The sequence below is a fragment of the Bos javanicus genome, chromosome X (genome assembly GCF_032452875.1).
Source record: "Bos javanicus breed banteng chromosome X, ARS-OSU_banteng_1.0, whole genome shotgun sequence".
NCBI classification, from domain to species: Eukaryota; Metazoa; Chordata; class Mammalia; order Artiodactyla; family Bovidae; genus Bos; species Bos javanicus.
The window spans coordinates 35510799-35524061 of NC_083897.1; the positions used below are offsets into that span (position 1 = coordinate 35510799).

The following is a 13263-nucleotide window of genomic DNA, read 5'->3' on the forward strand; positions in this document are numbered from 1 at the left end:
AGAATAACTATGATTTTCCTTATTTATGGTAAACTTGTAACAAGTTAAAATTCTGAGACTACAAAAGCAATTTTGAAAATAAAGTAAACAAATTCAACAAATACGAGGTTACAGTCTCAGAGAAATAATGTAATTTGAAAAAGGACTTGGTAAATAAATGCCTAGCATCCACAAAGAACTGAAGGATTAAGGTTATGAAAAGCAAGAACAAGAGTTTATTAAAAAGTTGTGAATCAAAAATGGTAGACATTAAAAAAATAGAAATCTTGTAAATCAAGGCTGTAAACTCTGAAATAAAAGCTCAAAAGACAGCATAAGCTCTTGATTGGCTATGGCCAAAGAAAAAATTTGAGAAACAGGCTCAGAATGAAACACCAAGAGACAAAAGAAATCGATACAATAAAAGGGAAGTTAAAAGACCTAGAGAACAGATTTAGAAACTCCAGCCAAGATTAATGGCATAATTCCAGAGGTAGAAAGTGTTGAGTATAGAATAATGATGATTGCAAATAAATAAGTAAATAAATAAAATCTTACACAAATTTAAACCATAGTGGTGGCACAAGAAAGCCACTTGCATGCATACTAAACTAAAAGAGTTTACCACCTACTGACTTTGAAAGGAAGTAAATAACTATTAAGAAAAAACTATACAGAAATACATAAGAACTTATAAAACTATAATATTTTTTAAATACTAAGAGTTCTTCCAATTAAAATAGCCAAACGTAAGCACTTGCTCTTGCTTTGTTCTGAGGCCTTAACAGTGGGAGTAAAAGGAAATATTAATTCACAAACCAACAAGGACAAAGATACAGGGAGATATGACAAAAAAACATTTCACAAGATACCTTCAACCTTATTTGCCATCCAGAATATAAGAAATTAGATTTGCATCTTCCAAGGAAGATGGTGACTGCAGTCATGAAATTAAAAGATGCTTGCTCCTTGGAAGAAAAGCTATGACCAACCTAGACAGCATATTAAAAAGCAGAGACATTACTTTACCAACAAAGGTCTGTCTAGTCAAAGCTATGGGTTTTCCAGTAGTCATGTGTGAATGTGAGAGTTGGACTATAAAGAAAGTTGAGCACCTAAGAATTGATGCTTTTGAACTGTGGTGTTGGAGAAGACTCTTGAAAATCCCTTGGACTGCAAGGAGATCCAGCCAGTGAATCCTAAAGGAGATCAGTCCTGAATATTCTTTGGAAGGACTGATGTTGAAGCTGAAACTCCAATACTCTGGCCACCTGATGCGAAGAACTGACTCATTCGAAAAGACTCTGATGCTGGGAAAGATTGAAGGCAGGAGGAGAAGGGGATGACAAAGGATGAGATGGTTGGATGGCATCACTAACGTGATGGACATGAGTTTGAGTACGTTGTGTGAGTTGGTGATGGAGAGGGAAGCCTGGCATGCTGCAGTCCATGGGGTCACAAAGAGTCAGACACGATTGAGCAACTGAACTAAACTGAACTGAAGGAAGACATTTAGAATATAAATTTCTGTTAAATCTTCTCAGTACAAGAGAAAAGACTGAAAAACTTTGACATCATAATTCTCAACAAAACAACCTCAGCAGATACTCCACCTCCTCACTTAGCATTCCCAATCAGTTTTCAAATAGAAGGAAACAATCAAGGAACAGAAGACCCATGAAGAAAGCCTCTGACATAAAATATAAACAACAAAACAAATATTTTTAAATATTTATTTCAACCAAGAAAAGCCTATTGTATAGCACAAGAAATTGCTGTATGTTATGTGGCAGGCTTGATGGGAGGGGAATTTGGGAGAGAATGAATACATATATATATATATATATATATATATATGGCTGAAACCCTTTGCTGCCCACCTGAAACTGTCACAATACTGTTTATCAACTATATCTCAATACAAAATAAAAAAGTTTTTTAAAAATTAAAATAAATTTCAAGAGAAAAGACTCTAAAGATAAAAGGCACAAAAATTATGTCATTAATATCACTGGAAATAGCAGATAAGATTTTGCATTCAGGAAAAAGAAAGAACAAGTTTCTATAAGAAAAGAAAATTCAATGAATAGTTTTTAAAAACATTAGAAATTAAAATCATGATAGAGGAAATAAAACACTCAATAGAGGGACTGGTTGATAATGTTGAAGATATCCTCTGAAATATAGACATTATTAGACAAGAAGATAGAAGACAAAAAAATGTTAAGAAATTATAAAAACCAGTTTTGGAAAGCCAACATTTAAATTGTAGGAGGGAAGGAGAGACAGAGATAGAGATGGGGGGTGGCAGGAAGTACTTCACCAATACAATAATCCAAAAAAAAAAAAAAAAAATCTCAGAATGGAAGAGCAAATGGAGTTCTCGGCACAGTGGATGAAAATAGATCCACAAGAAAACACAGCATCATCAGAACACTAGAGATGAAAGAATATGAGAAAGAGATACAAAGTATAAATGTTCGCAATCAGGATGGATTCATACTTCTTAACAGCGATTTTGGAAGCTACAAGGGAGTAGAATAACCTTCTGAGGGAAATAAATTATTCCAGGATGACAGTTGTAAACAAAGCCAAGTGAGAAACCAGTTAGACTGTAGTAGGACAGAAAAGTCAAGGAGCAATTTAAAGATGATAATAAAAATAAAGTAGTGGTGCTAGTGGTAAGGAACCCACCTGCCAATGCAGGACACATAAGAGATGTGGGTTTGATCCCTGGGTGGGGAAGATCCCCTAGAGAAGGGCATGGCAACCCACTCCAGTATTCTTGCCTCGAGAATCCCATGGATAGAAGAGTCTGGCAGGCTACCATCCGTAGGGTCACTAAGAGTTGGACACAGCTGAAGTGACTTAGCATACTCACATCATATATGTCTGTATTACTGAGAAGAAATGTAGACAACTGACAGTGTGAACTTGGATTGGTGGTGACAACATGGAAAATAAGCATATTTTTAAACTACAATAATTCCAAGGAAAACAAAACAAAAATGTGTGCATCCTGTGACTGTGTTAGGTTACATGGCAAAGTGGATTAAGGTAGCAGATGGAATTAAGGTTGCTAATTAGCTGTCCTTAAAATAGGTAGAGTATTCGGACTAACTGGGTGGGCCCAATATAATCACAAAGGTTCTTAAACGTAGAAGCAGGAGGCAGAAGAGTCAGGGTCAGAGTAATAAGATGTAAAAAAGACATTGCTGACTTTAAGAAGAAGGAAGGGGCCATGAACCAAGGAACGTAGTGGCCTCCAGAAGCTGGAAAATTCAAGGAAATGAATACTCCCCAGACTCTCCAGAAAGGAACACAGCCTTGCAAACACCTTGATTTTAACCCAGGAAAATCTCCAGAATTGTAAGAAGATAAATTTGTGTTGTTTTGACCCATTAAGTATTTGGTAATTTATAATTCAGCAATAGAAAACTAACACTTGGGGCTTCCCTGGTGGCCCAGACAGTAAAGAATCTACTTGCTATGCAGGAGACTTGGGTTCGATTCCTCAGTTGGGAATATCCCCTGGAGAAGGAAGTGGTAACACACTCTAGTATTCTTACCTGGGAAATCCCATGGACAGAGGAGCCTGGTAGGCTATGGTCCATGGAATCACAAAGAGTTGGTCATCATTTAGAGACTAAACAACAACAACAGCAATAAGAGAACTGGCACCAGTCAACAGTATTAAGAATGAACAAGGAGGCAAAAGTATAGATAAAAAATAAAATAAAAATATAACTAGAGCAGTAGGGGAAAAACATTATGCCAATAGATTAAAAATAATGGAAGAGTAGGTATAGCTTTAAGAGCTTCCCTGGTGGCTCAGATGGTAAAGAATCCACCTGCAATACAGGAGATCTGGATTCGATTCCTGGGTTGGGAAAATCCCCTGGAGAAGGGAATGGCAACCCACTCCAGTATTCTTGCCTGGAGAAGTCCATGGACAGAGGAGCCTGGCAGGCTACAGTCCATGGGGTTGCAAAGAGTTGGATACAACTGAGTGACTGCCACTTTCACTTTTCACCATATCAACAAACTTTAAATGATTACTTCAATCGATACAGAAGAGGCATTTGAAAAAAAAATCCAGCATATATTCATCATAAAATCCATCAGCAAACTATTGATAGAAAAGAATTCTCTCAAATTTATAAATGGCATGTAAGAAAAATCTAAAACTGACTTCACAGTGAATGGTAAATGGCTGAATATTTCCCCCAATAAAATCAGGAGCAAGGCAAGGAGCTCTGCTCTGACCATTTCAATTCAACATTCTACTAGAGGTCCTATCCAGTTCAAATACAGCAAAAACAAAACAAAATAAGAAAAAATATACAAATTAGAAGAGGAAATAAAACTGTCATTATTCCTAGATAACATAATCATCTACATAGAAAATCCCAAAACTCTTTTAAAAAAAAAAAAAAAAGCTACTAGAATAATTGAGTCTTTTAAGGTCATACTATACAAGGTCAATATATAAAAATTAACTGTATTTATGTATACTAACAATAAATGTTGAAAAATTGTCAGGGAGGAGTTCAAGATGGCAGAGTAGAAGAACGTGGAGTTCACCTCCCCTCACAAGTACATCAAAAATACATCTAAATCTGGAACAGTTCTCACAGAATACCCACTGAAAGTGGGCAGAAGATCTCATGCAACTAAAGCTGCAAGAAAGAACCTCACATAACTGGGCAGGACTAAAGGAGGAAAAAAAAGGAAATGAAGAAAATGAAGATGAGACCTGCACCCCTAAGAAAAAGCCAAGAATGAGGAAAGAAAGATTAGCTCACCTTGGGAACCTCCTTCACTGTCTAGTAGGTTAGCCAGGTATAGGGAGGTGCCGGGGCCTGGAATTTGCCCAGAAGAATGTACATGGGTTGACTTGCTGCCAAGCAGGATGAGGGACTAGTACTGATACCAGAAGGTAAAGAAAGAGAAAAGGGAATCAAAAATGTATTTGAAGAAATTATGGCTGCAAACTTCCCAAACCTAAAAGAGGAAATAGATATCCAGGAATAGGAAGTACAAGGGTCCCCAACAAGATGAACCCAAACAGACCCACCCTGAGATATATCAAAATTAAAGTGGCAAAGTTCAAGATAAAGAGAGGATTCTAAAGGCAGTGAAAGAAAAACAATCAGTTAAAAGGGAATCCCCATAAGGTTGTTACTACTTTCCTGGTGGCTCAGTGGTAAGAGTTCACCTGCCAACACCAGAGACACAGGTTCGACCCCTGGGTCAGGAAGATCCCCTAGAGAAGGAAATGGTAACCCACATCAGTATTCTTGCCTGGAAAATCCCATGGACAGAGGAGCCAGGTGGGCCACAGTTCATGGGGTTGCAAGAGTCAGACATGATTTAGTTACTAAATAATGACAACAACATAAGGTTACCAGCTGATTCCTCTGCAGAAACTTTGCAGGCCAGAACGGAGTAGCAGGATATATTCAAAGTCCTGAAATGGAAAAACCTGCAACTTAGGATACACTGCACAGCATGATTATCATTTAGAAAAGGAGAAAGAATTTCTCAGACAAGCAAAAAACTAAAACAATACAGCAATACTAAACCTATCTTAAAAGAAATATTGAAAGGTCTTTTCAAAATAGAAAAGAAGTATGACTCTACAGGAAAAGGACTATCACAACAGGAAAGGCAAATATATAAAAGGATTGAAGATTACTTAAATAAGCCAGTTCAGTTCAGTCACCCAGTCGTGATCGACTCTTTGCGACCCCATGAATCACAGCACGCCAGGCCTCCTGTCCATCACCAACTCCCAGAGTTTACTCAAACTCATGTCCATCAAGTCGGTGATGCCATCTAGCCATCTCATCCTCTGTCGTCCCCTTCTCCTCCTGCCCCCAATCCCTCCCAGCATCAGAGTCTTTTCCAATGAGTCAACTCTTCACATGAGGTGGCCAAAGTATTGGAGTTTCAGCACATAGGCTTAAAAAATCAAAAAATTGTGAAAGCAATTATAATTACAATTATCAGCAAAAGGATAAACATAAAGATTTAAAACAGGACATCAAAATCACAAAATATGGGGGAGGAGAATAAGAAAATGTATATTTTTGAGAATGTGTTTAAGCTTACATGACTATCAGTCTAAAGCAAGTAGATATAGTTATGGGTTAACATACTTGATAACCAGGGTAACCACAAATCAAACACGTATAATAGACTCACAAAAATCAGTAAGGAAAGAACTCAAGTATAATACAAAAGAAAGTCATCAAACCATAAAAGGAAAAATAAAAAGAAGAAAGGAACAGAGAAGAAATACAAATTCAACTGGAAAACAAGGTTTAAAATAGTCATAAATACATACATATCAGTAATTACTTTAAATGTCAATGGACTAAATGATCCAATCAAAAGACAAACAGTGGCAGACTGGATAATAATTTTAAAAAATGAACCTACAGTATGTTGCCTAAAAGAGACACTTTAGGGAAAAATACAGGCATAGATTTAAAGTGAGGGAATGGAAAAAGATTATTTCAAGTAAATGGAAATAACATGAAAGTGGAGATAGCAATACTCATATCAGACAAAACAGACTTTAAAACAAAGCCCAACCCATAAAGACAAAGAAATGCACTACATGATGATAAAAGGATCAATACAAGAAGAGAATATTATAATCATTAACATATATTCTCCCAATATAGGAGCACCCAAATACATAAAACAAATACTAACAGACATAAGAGGAGAAATTGATGGGAACACAATAATAGTAGATTTTAACACACTACTGATATATACTAGGGAACAAAACAAGCCTTAACAAATTTAAGAGAATGGAAATTATTTCAAACAACTTCTCTGACCACAGTGGCCTGAAACTAGAAATCAACCACAGAAAGAAAAATGAGAAAAAAATATACAACTACACGGAGACTAAACAACATGCTACTAAAAACCAACAGGTCAATAATGAAATCAAGGAGGAATTTTTTTAAAATACCTTGAGACAAGCAACATTAAAAACATAAGCATATATAATTTATGGGATGCAGCAAAAGAGGTCCTTAGAGGGGAGTTCATAGTGATATAGGACTTCCTCAAAAAATGAAAAAAACTTCAAATAACAACCTAATCCACCACTTAAAAGAATTAGAAAAAGAACAAACAAAACCTCAGCTCAGCAGAAGGAAGAGAATAATAAAGATCAGAGAGGAAATAAATAGAATAGAAAATTAAAAAAAAAAACAATATTAATATCCAAAACATACAAACAGCTTATGAAACTCAATACCAAAAAAAAAAAAACAACAAACTGAATGAAAAAATGAGTGAAAGACCTAAATAGACATTTCTCCAAAGAAGAAACACATGAAAAGATGCTCAGTATCACACATTATTAGAGAAATCAAAACTGCAATGATGTATCATCTCACACCAATGAATGGTCATCATCAAAAAAAAAATCTATAAACAATAAATGTTGGCGAGGATGTGGAGAAAAATGAACCCTCCTATAATATTGGTGGGAATGTAAATTGGTAGAGCCACTATGAAGAACAGTATGGAGGTTTCTCAAAAAACTAAAAATAGAACTACTATATGACCCAGCAATCCCCCTCTTGGGCATATACCCAGAGAAAACCATAATTCAAGAAGATTCATACACCCCAATATTCATTGCAACATAGTTACAATATCTAGGACATAAAAGCAACATAAATGCCCATCAACAGAGGAATGGATAAAGAAGATGTGGTACATACATATAATGGAATATTACTCAGCCATTAAAAAGAACAAAATCGTGCTATTTGCTGAGGCACAGAGAGACCTGGAGAGTGTCATACAGAGTAAAGTAAGTCAGAAATAGAAAAACTAATATAATATCGCTTGTATATGGAATCTAGATTAACTTACTTTCAAAGCAGAAACAGAGGCAGAGATGCAGAGATGTATGGATACCAAGGAGGGGGAATGAATTAGTAGACCGGGATTGACATGTATACATTACTATGTATAAACCAGTCAATTCTAAAGTAAATCAACCTTGATCATTCATTGGAAGGACTGATGCTGAAGCTGAAGCTCCAATACTTTGGCCACCTGATGAGAAGAGCTAACTCATTGGAAAAGACTCTGATGCTGGGAAATATTGAGGGCAAAAGGAGAAGGGGATTACAGAGGATTAAATGGTTGGATGGTATCACTGGCTCAATGGACATGACTTTAAACAAACTTGTGAGACACTGAAGAACATAGAAGCCTGGTGTGCTGCAATTCATGGAGTCAGACGTGACTTAGTGACTGAACAACGGAATATAAAATAGATAACTAATGAGAACCTATTGTATAGCACAGGGAACTGTATTCAGTGCTCTGTGTTGACCTAAATGGGAAGGAAATCTACAAAAGAGGGGATATATGGATACATATAACTGATACATTTTGCTGTACAGAAGAAACTAACACAATATTTTAAAGCAAGTATGCTCCAATAAAAATTTTTAAAAATTAAAACAATAGGAAAAAATCAGTTGAGTCAAGAGCTGGTTCCTTGCAAGGTTAAACAAGATCAGCAAACCTCTGGCTAAGCTCACCAAGAAGAAAAGAGGTGAAAAAATTAAGAAAATTAAGAAATTTAAATTTAAAAATTAAAAAATTAAGAAATTCAAGAGGAGAAAATAAAACCAATACCACAAAAATTCAAAAAAAATCTTAATAAATTACTAGGAACAGTTACATGACAACAAAATAGGCAGCCTAGAATAAATGGACAAGTTTCACAAACATACAGCCTGCCAAAACTGAATCGAGAAGAAACATATAAACAGATCTATAACTGGAGGTGAAATAGAATTTGTTAAAACAAAAATAATAAATAAATAACTCCCTGCAAACAAAAGGATCAGATGGCCTCATGGGGAATTCTACCAAACATACAAAGAAGAACTCATTCCAAACCTTCTCAAACTCTTCCAAAAGATCGAAGAGGAAGGGACACTCCCAAAGACATTCTATGAAGCCACCATCACCCTGACACCAAAACCAGACACTACCAAAAAAATATTTTACAGGTTAATACCTTTGATGAACATAGATACAAAAATTGTCAGCAAAATACTAGCAAATTGAATCAAACAATACATAAAAAGTATCACATACCATGATCAAGTTGGATTCATTTTAGGGTCATAAGAATGGTTCAACATAGCCAAATCAATCTATGTGATATACACATTAACAAAAGAAAAGACAAAAACCACATGATTATCTCAATAGATGCTGAAAAAGCATTTGGCAAAATTCAACATTCATTCATGATTAAAATTCTCACCAAAATGAGTATACAGGAAACATATCTCAACATAATAAAAGTCATTTATGACAAACCCACAGTCAGTATAATAGTGAAAAGCTGAAAGCCTACCTGCTAAATTCTGGAATAAGATAAGGATGCCCACTCTTATCACTTCTTTTCAACATAGTATTGGAAGTCAGCCACAAGAATCAAAGAAGAAAAAGAAATAAATAGCATCCAAATTGAAACAGAAGAGGTAAAATTGCCTTTGGATGCAGATGACATGATATCCTATACACTGACTCTTTGTGATCCCATGGATTGTAGCCTGCAAGGCTCCTCTGTCCATGGAATTCTCCAGGCAAGTATACTGGAGTGGGTAACATTTCCTTCTCCAGGGGATCTTCCCAACCCAGGGATTGAACCCGGGTCTCCTGCATTGCAGGCAGATTCTTTACTGTCTGAGCCACCAGGGAAGTCCAGAAAACCCGAAACACTCCACACAAAAGCTATTAGAACTAATAAATTAATTCAGTAAGTTAGCAGGATACAAGATTGATATACGTAAATCTGTTGCATTTATTTACACTAACAATGAAATCAGAAAGAGAAAGTTAAAACTAAAGATCATATTTAAAATCACGTCAAAAAAAATACCTAGGGAGGAATTTAACCAAGGATGTGAAAGACCTATATGCTGAGAACTACAAAACACAGAAAGGAAATTGAAGATGATACAAAAAAACATGAAAAAATATCTGATGATCTTGGTTTGGGAGAGCTAATGTTGTTAAAATGGCCATATTACCCAAAGCAATCTATAGATTTAATATTATCAAGGATAATATTAAATATCAAATTACCCGTGACATTTTTCACAGAGTTAGAACAAATAATTATAAAATTTATATGGAAACACAAAAGACCCAGAATTGTCAAAATAATTCTGAGGAAAAAGAATAAAGTGGGAGGCATAAACCTCCCAGACTTTAGACAATTCTATAGCATGGTACTGGTGCAAAAATAGACATACAGATTAATGGAACAGAATAGAAAACCCAGAAATAAACCCAAATACCTATGGTCAACCTTCAACAAAGGAGGCAAGCATACAAAATGGAGAAAAGACAGTCTCTTCAGCAAGTGATATTGGGAAAGCTGGACAGCCACATGTAAATCAATGAAGTTAGAACACTGTCAGACTACACACAGAAATAAACCCAAAATGGCTTAAAAACTTAAATATAAGACGTAACACCATAAAACTTCTTGAAGAAGACATAGGCAAAACATTCTTGGACATAAATCATAGCAATATTTTCTTAGGTCAGTTTCCCAAGGCAAAAGAAATAAAAGCAAAAATAATCAAATGGGAGCTAACCAAATTTATAAGCTTTTGCAGAGCAAAATAAACCATAGAGAAAACAAAAAGACGATCTATGGACTGGGAGAAAATATTTGCAAATGATGAGACCAACAAGGGCTTAATTTCCAAAATATACAACAGCACATACAACTCAATATCAAACAAACAAAACAAACAACAATCAAAAACTGGGCAGGAAACCTAAAGAGACCTTTCTCCAAAGAAGATATACAGATAGCTAACAGTCATATGAAAAGATGTTCCACATTGCTTCTTATTAGAGAAATGCAAATCAAAATTACAATGAGGTATCACCTGACATGGGTGAGAATGTGGAGCCATCATCAAAAGTCTGCAAAGAATAAATGCTGCAGAGGGTGTAGAGAAAAGGGATCTTCCTACACTGTTGGTGGGAATGTAAATTGGTACAGCCACTATGAAAAAGAATATGGAGGGTCCCTAAAAACTAAAAACAGAGCTACCATTAGATTCCACAATCCCACTCCTTGGCATATATCTAGAGAAAACTCTAATTCACCCAAGTGTTCATAGCAGCAATATTTACAATAGCCAAGACATGGAAGCAACCTAAATTTCCATCAATAAATGAATGGATAAAGAATATGTAGTATATATACACATTGGAATGCTACTCAGCCATAAAAAAGAATGAATTGCCATTTGCAGCAACATGGATGAATCTAGAGATTATCATCCTAAGTGAAATAAGTCAGATAGAGAAAGACAAATATCATATTATATCACTTACATGTAGAATCTAAACTATGATACTAAAGAAGTTATTTACAAACATAAACAGGCTCACAGGCATAGAAAACAAACTTATGGCTACCAAAGGGGAAAGGGGAGAGAGGGATAAATTAGGCATATGGGATTAACAGATACACACCACAATGTATAAAACAGATAAACACCAAAGATTTACTATACAGCACATGGAACTATATTCAGTATCTTGTAATAAAGCCTATAATAGAAAAGAATTTGAAGCTGTGTATCTGAAACCAACACAATATTGTAAATCAACTACAGTTAAATAAATACTAAAAAAGTTTAAAATGCTATATCATTTATATATGATAAAAATATAATACTTAGAACAAAGTTAATAAAATATATTCAAACCTATATCCTGAAAACTACAAAAACAAACTTTACCCTTGCGCCAAAGACAAAAGTCATCTAAATATGTATCAAAGACATAAATCAAAGAACTTAAACGATAAAATTCTGGAAGAAAACAAATGAAAGGATCATTATGAATCTAGTTAAGGTGAATACTTCTCAGAATACAAAAAAAAAGTCATATAGAAAGCCTACATAGAAAAATTTAAAAGGTCACATAACAGGAGAAAATATTTTCAAAACATATTTTTAAAGAATTATATATATATACACACACATACATATATATACACACACAATTCAATAATAGGAGTACAAACATCCTGATTTTCATGGACATTTCTCCAAAAAACATACAGAGATGGCCAATAAGCACATGAACATGTTCAGTATTATAGTCACGTGCTGTGCTGTCGCTCAGTCATGTCCAACTCTTTGCAACCCTAAGGACTGTAGCCCTCCAGTCTCCTCTGTCCATGGGATTCTCCAGGCAACAATACTAGAGTGGGTTGCCATGCTCTCTTCCAGGGGATCTCCCCAACATAGGAATTGAACCCACCTCTCTTACATCACCTGCATTGGCAGACAGGTTCTTTACCACTAGCGCCACCTGAGAAGCCCATCATGAGTCACAGAGTTCTGCAAATTAAACCATAGTGAGCTACCACTACACATTCACTCTAGGCTAAAAGAAAATGAACCAAAATAAAAAGTTAATAAACAGAAGTCAATTACTTTCTTATATACCAGCAATGAACAACTGAAATTTGAAATTAAAAACAACACTATTTAAATCAGTACCAAAAGATGAAATATATATAACTTTAAAAATATATATATGTAAGATCTATAAGAGGAAACTACAAAACTTCGATGAAAGAAATCAAGAAGATCTAAATAAATGGAGAGATGTTTCATATTCATGGATATGAAGATATAATACTATTAGATTCTGTTCTTGCCAACTTGATCTACAGATTTGGCACAATTCCAATCAAAACTACTGGATGTCCCTTCAGATGGTAAAGAATCCTCCTGCAATGTGGGAGACCTGGGTTCAGTCTCTGGGTTGGGAAGATTTCCTGGAGTAGGGCATGGCAACCCATTCCAGTATTCTTGCCTGGAGAATCCCCATGGACGGAGGAGCCTGGCAAGCTACAGTCCATGGGTTGCAAAGAGTCAGACACACTGAGAGACTAAGCACACACAGCACCATCAAAATCCCACCAAGATTTTTGTGGATCTCAATAAACTAATTCTAAAGTTTATATGGAAAGGCAAAAGACCCAGAATAATCAAGCAATACTGAAGAAGAGGAATACAACTAAAGGACTGATACTACACAATGGCAAAAATTACTATAAAGTTATTGTAATCAAGAGAGTTTGGTATTGGTGAAAGGATACGCAAATAGATCAATGGAAAAGAATAGAAAGCCCAGAAATAGATCCACAAATATAGTCAAGTGATCTTTGACAAAGGA

General features: G+C 35.4%; 1 protein-coding gene and 1 pseudogene across 2 annotated transcripts in view; both read right to left on the reverse strand.

Moving 5' to 3' along the window:
* The window catches only part of GABRA3 (gamma-aminobutyric acid type A receptor subunit alpha3), a 241699-nt gene that overhangs the window by 213767 nt on the left and 14669 nt on the right, over positions 1-13263 (reverse strand). The window lies entirely within an intron of this gene.
* LOC133242548 (transcriptional repressor p66 alpha-like) overlaps positions 1-13263 on the reverse strand; it is a 33817-nt pseudogene that overhangs the window by 6256 nt on the left and 14298 nt on the right.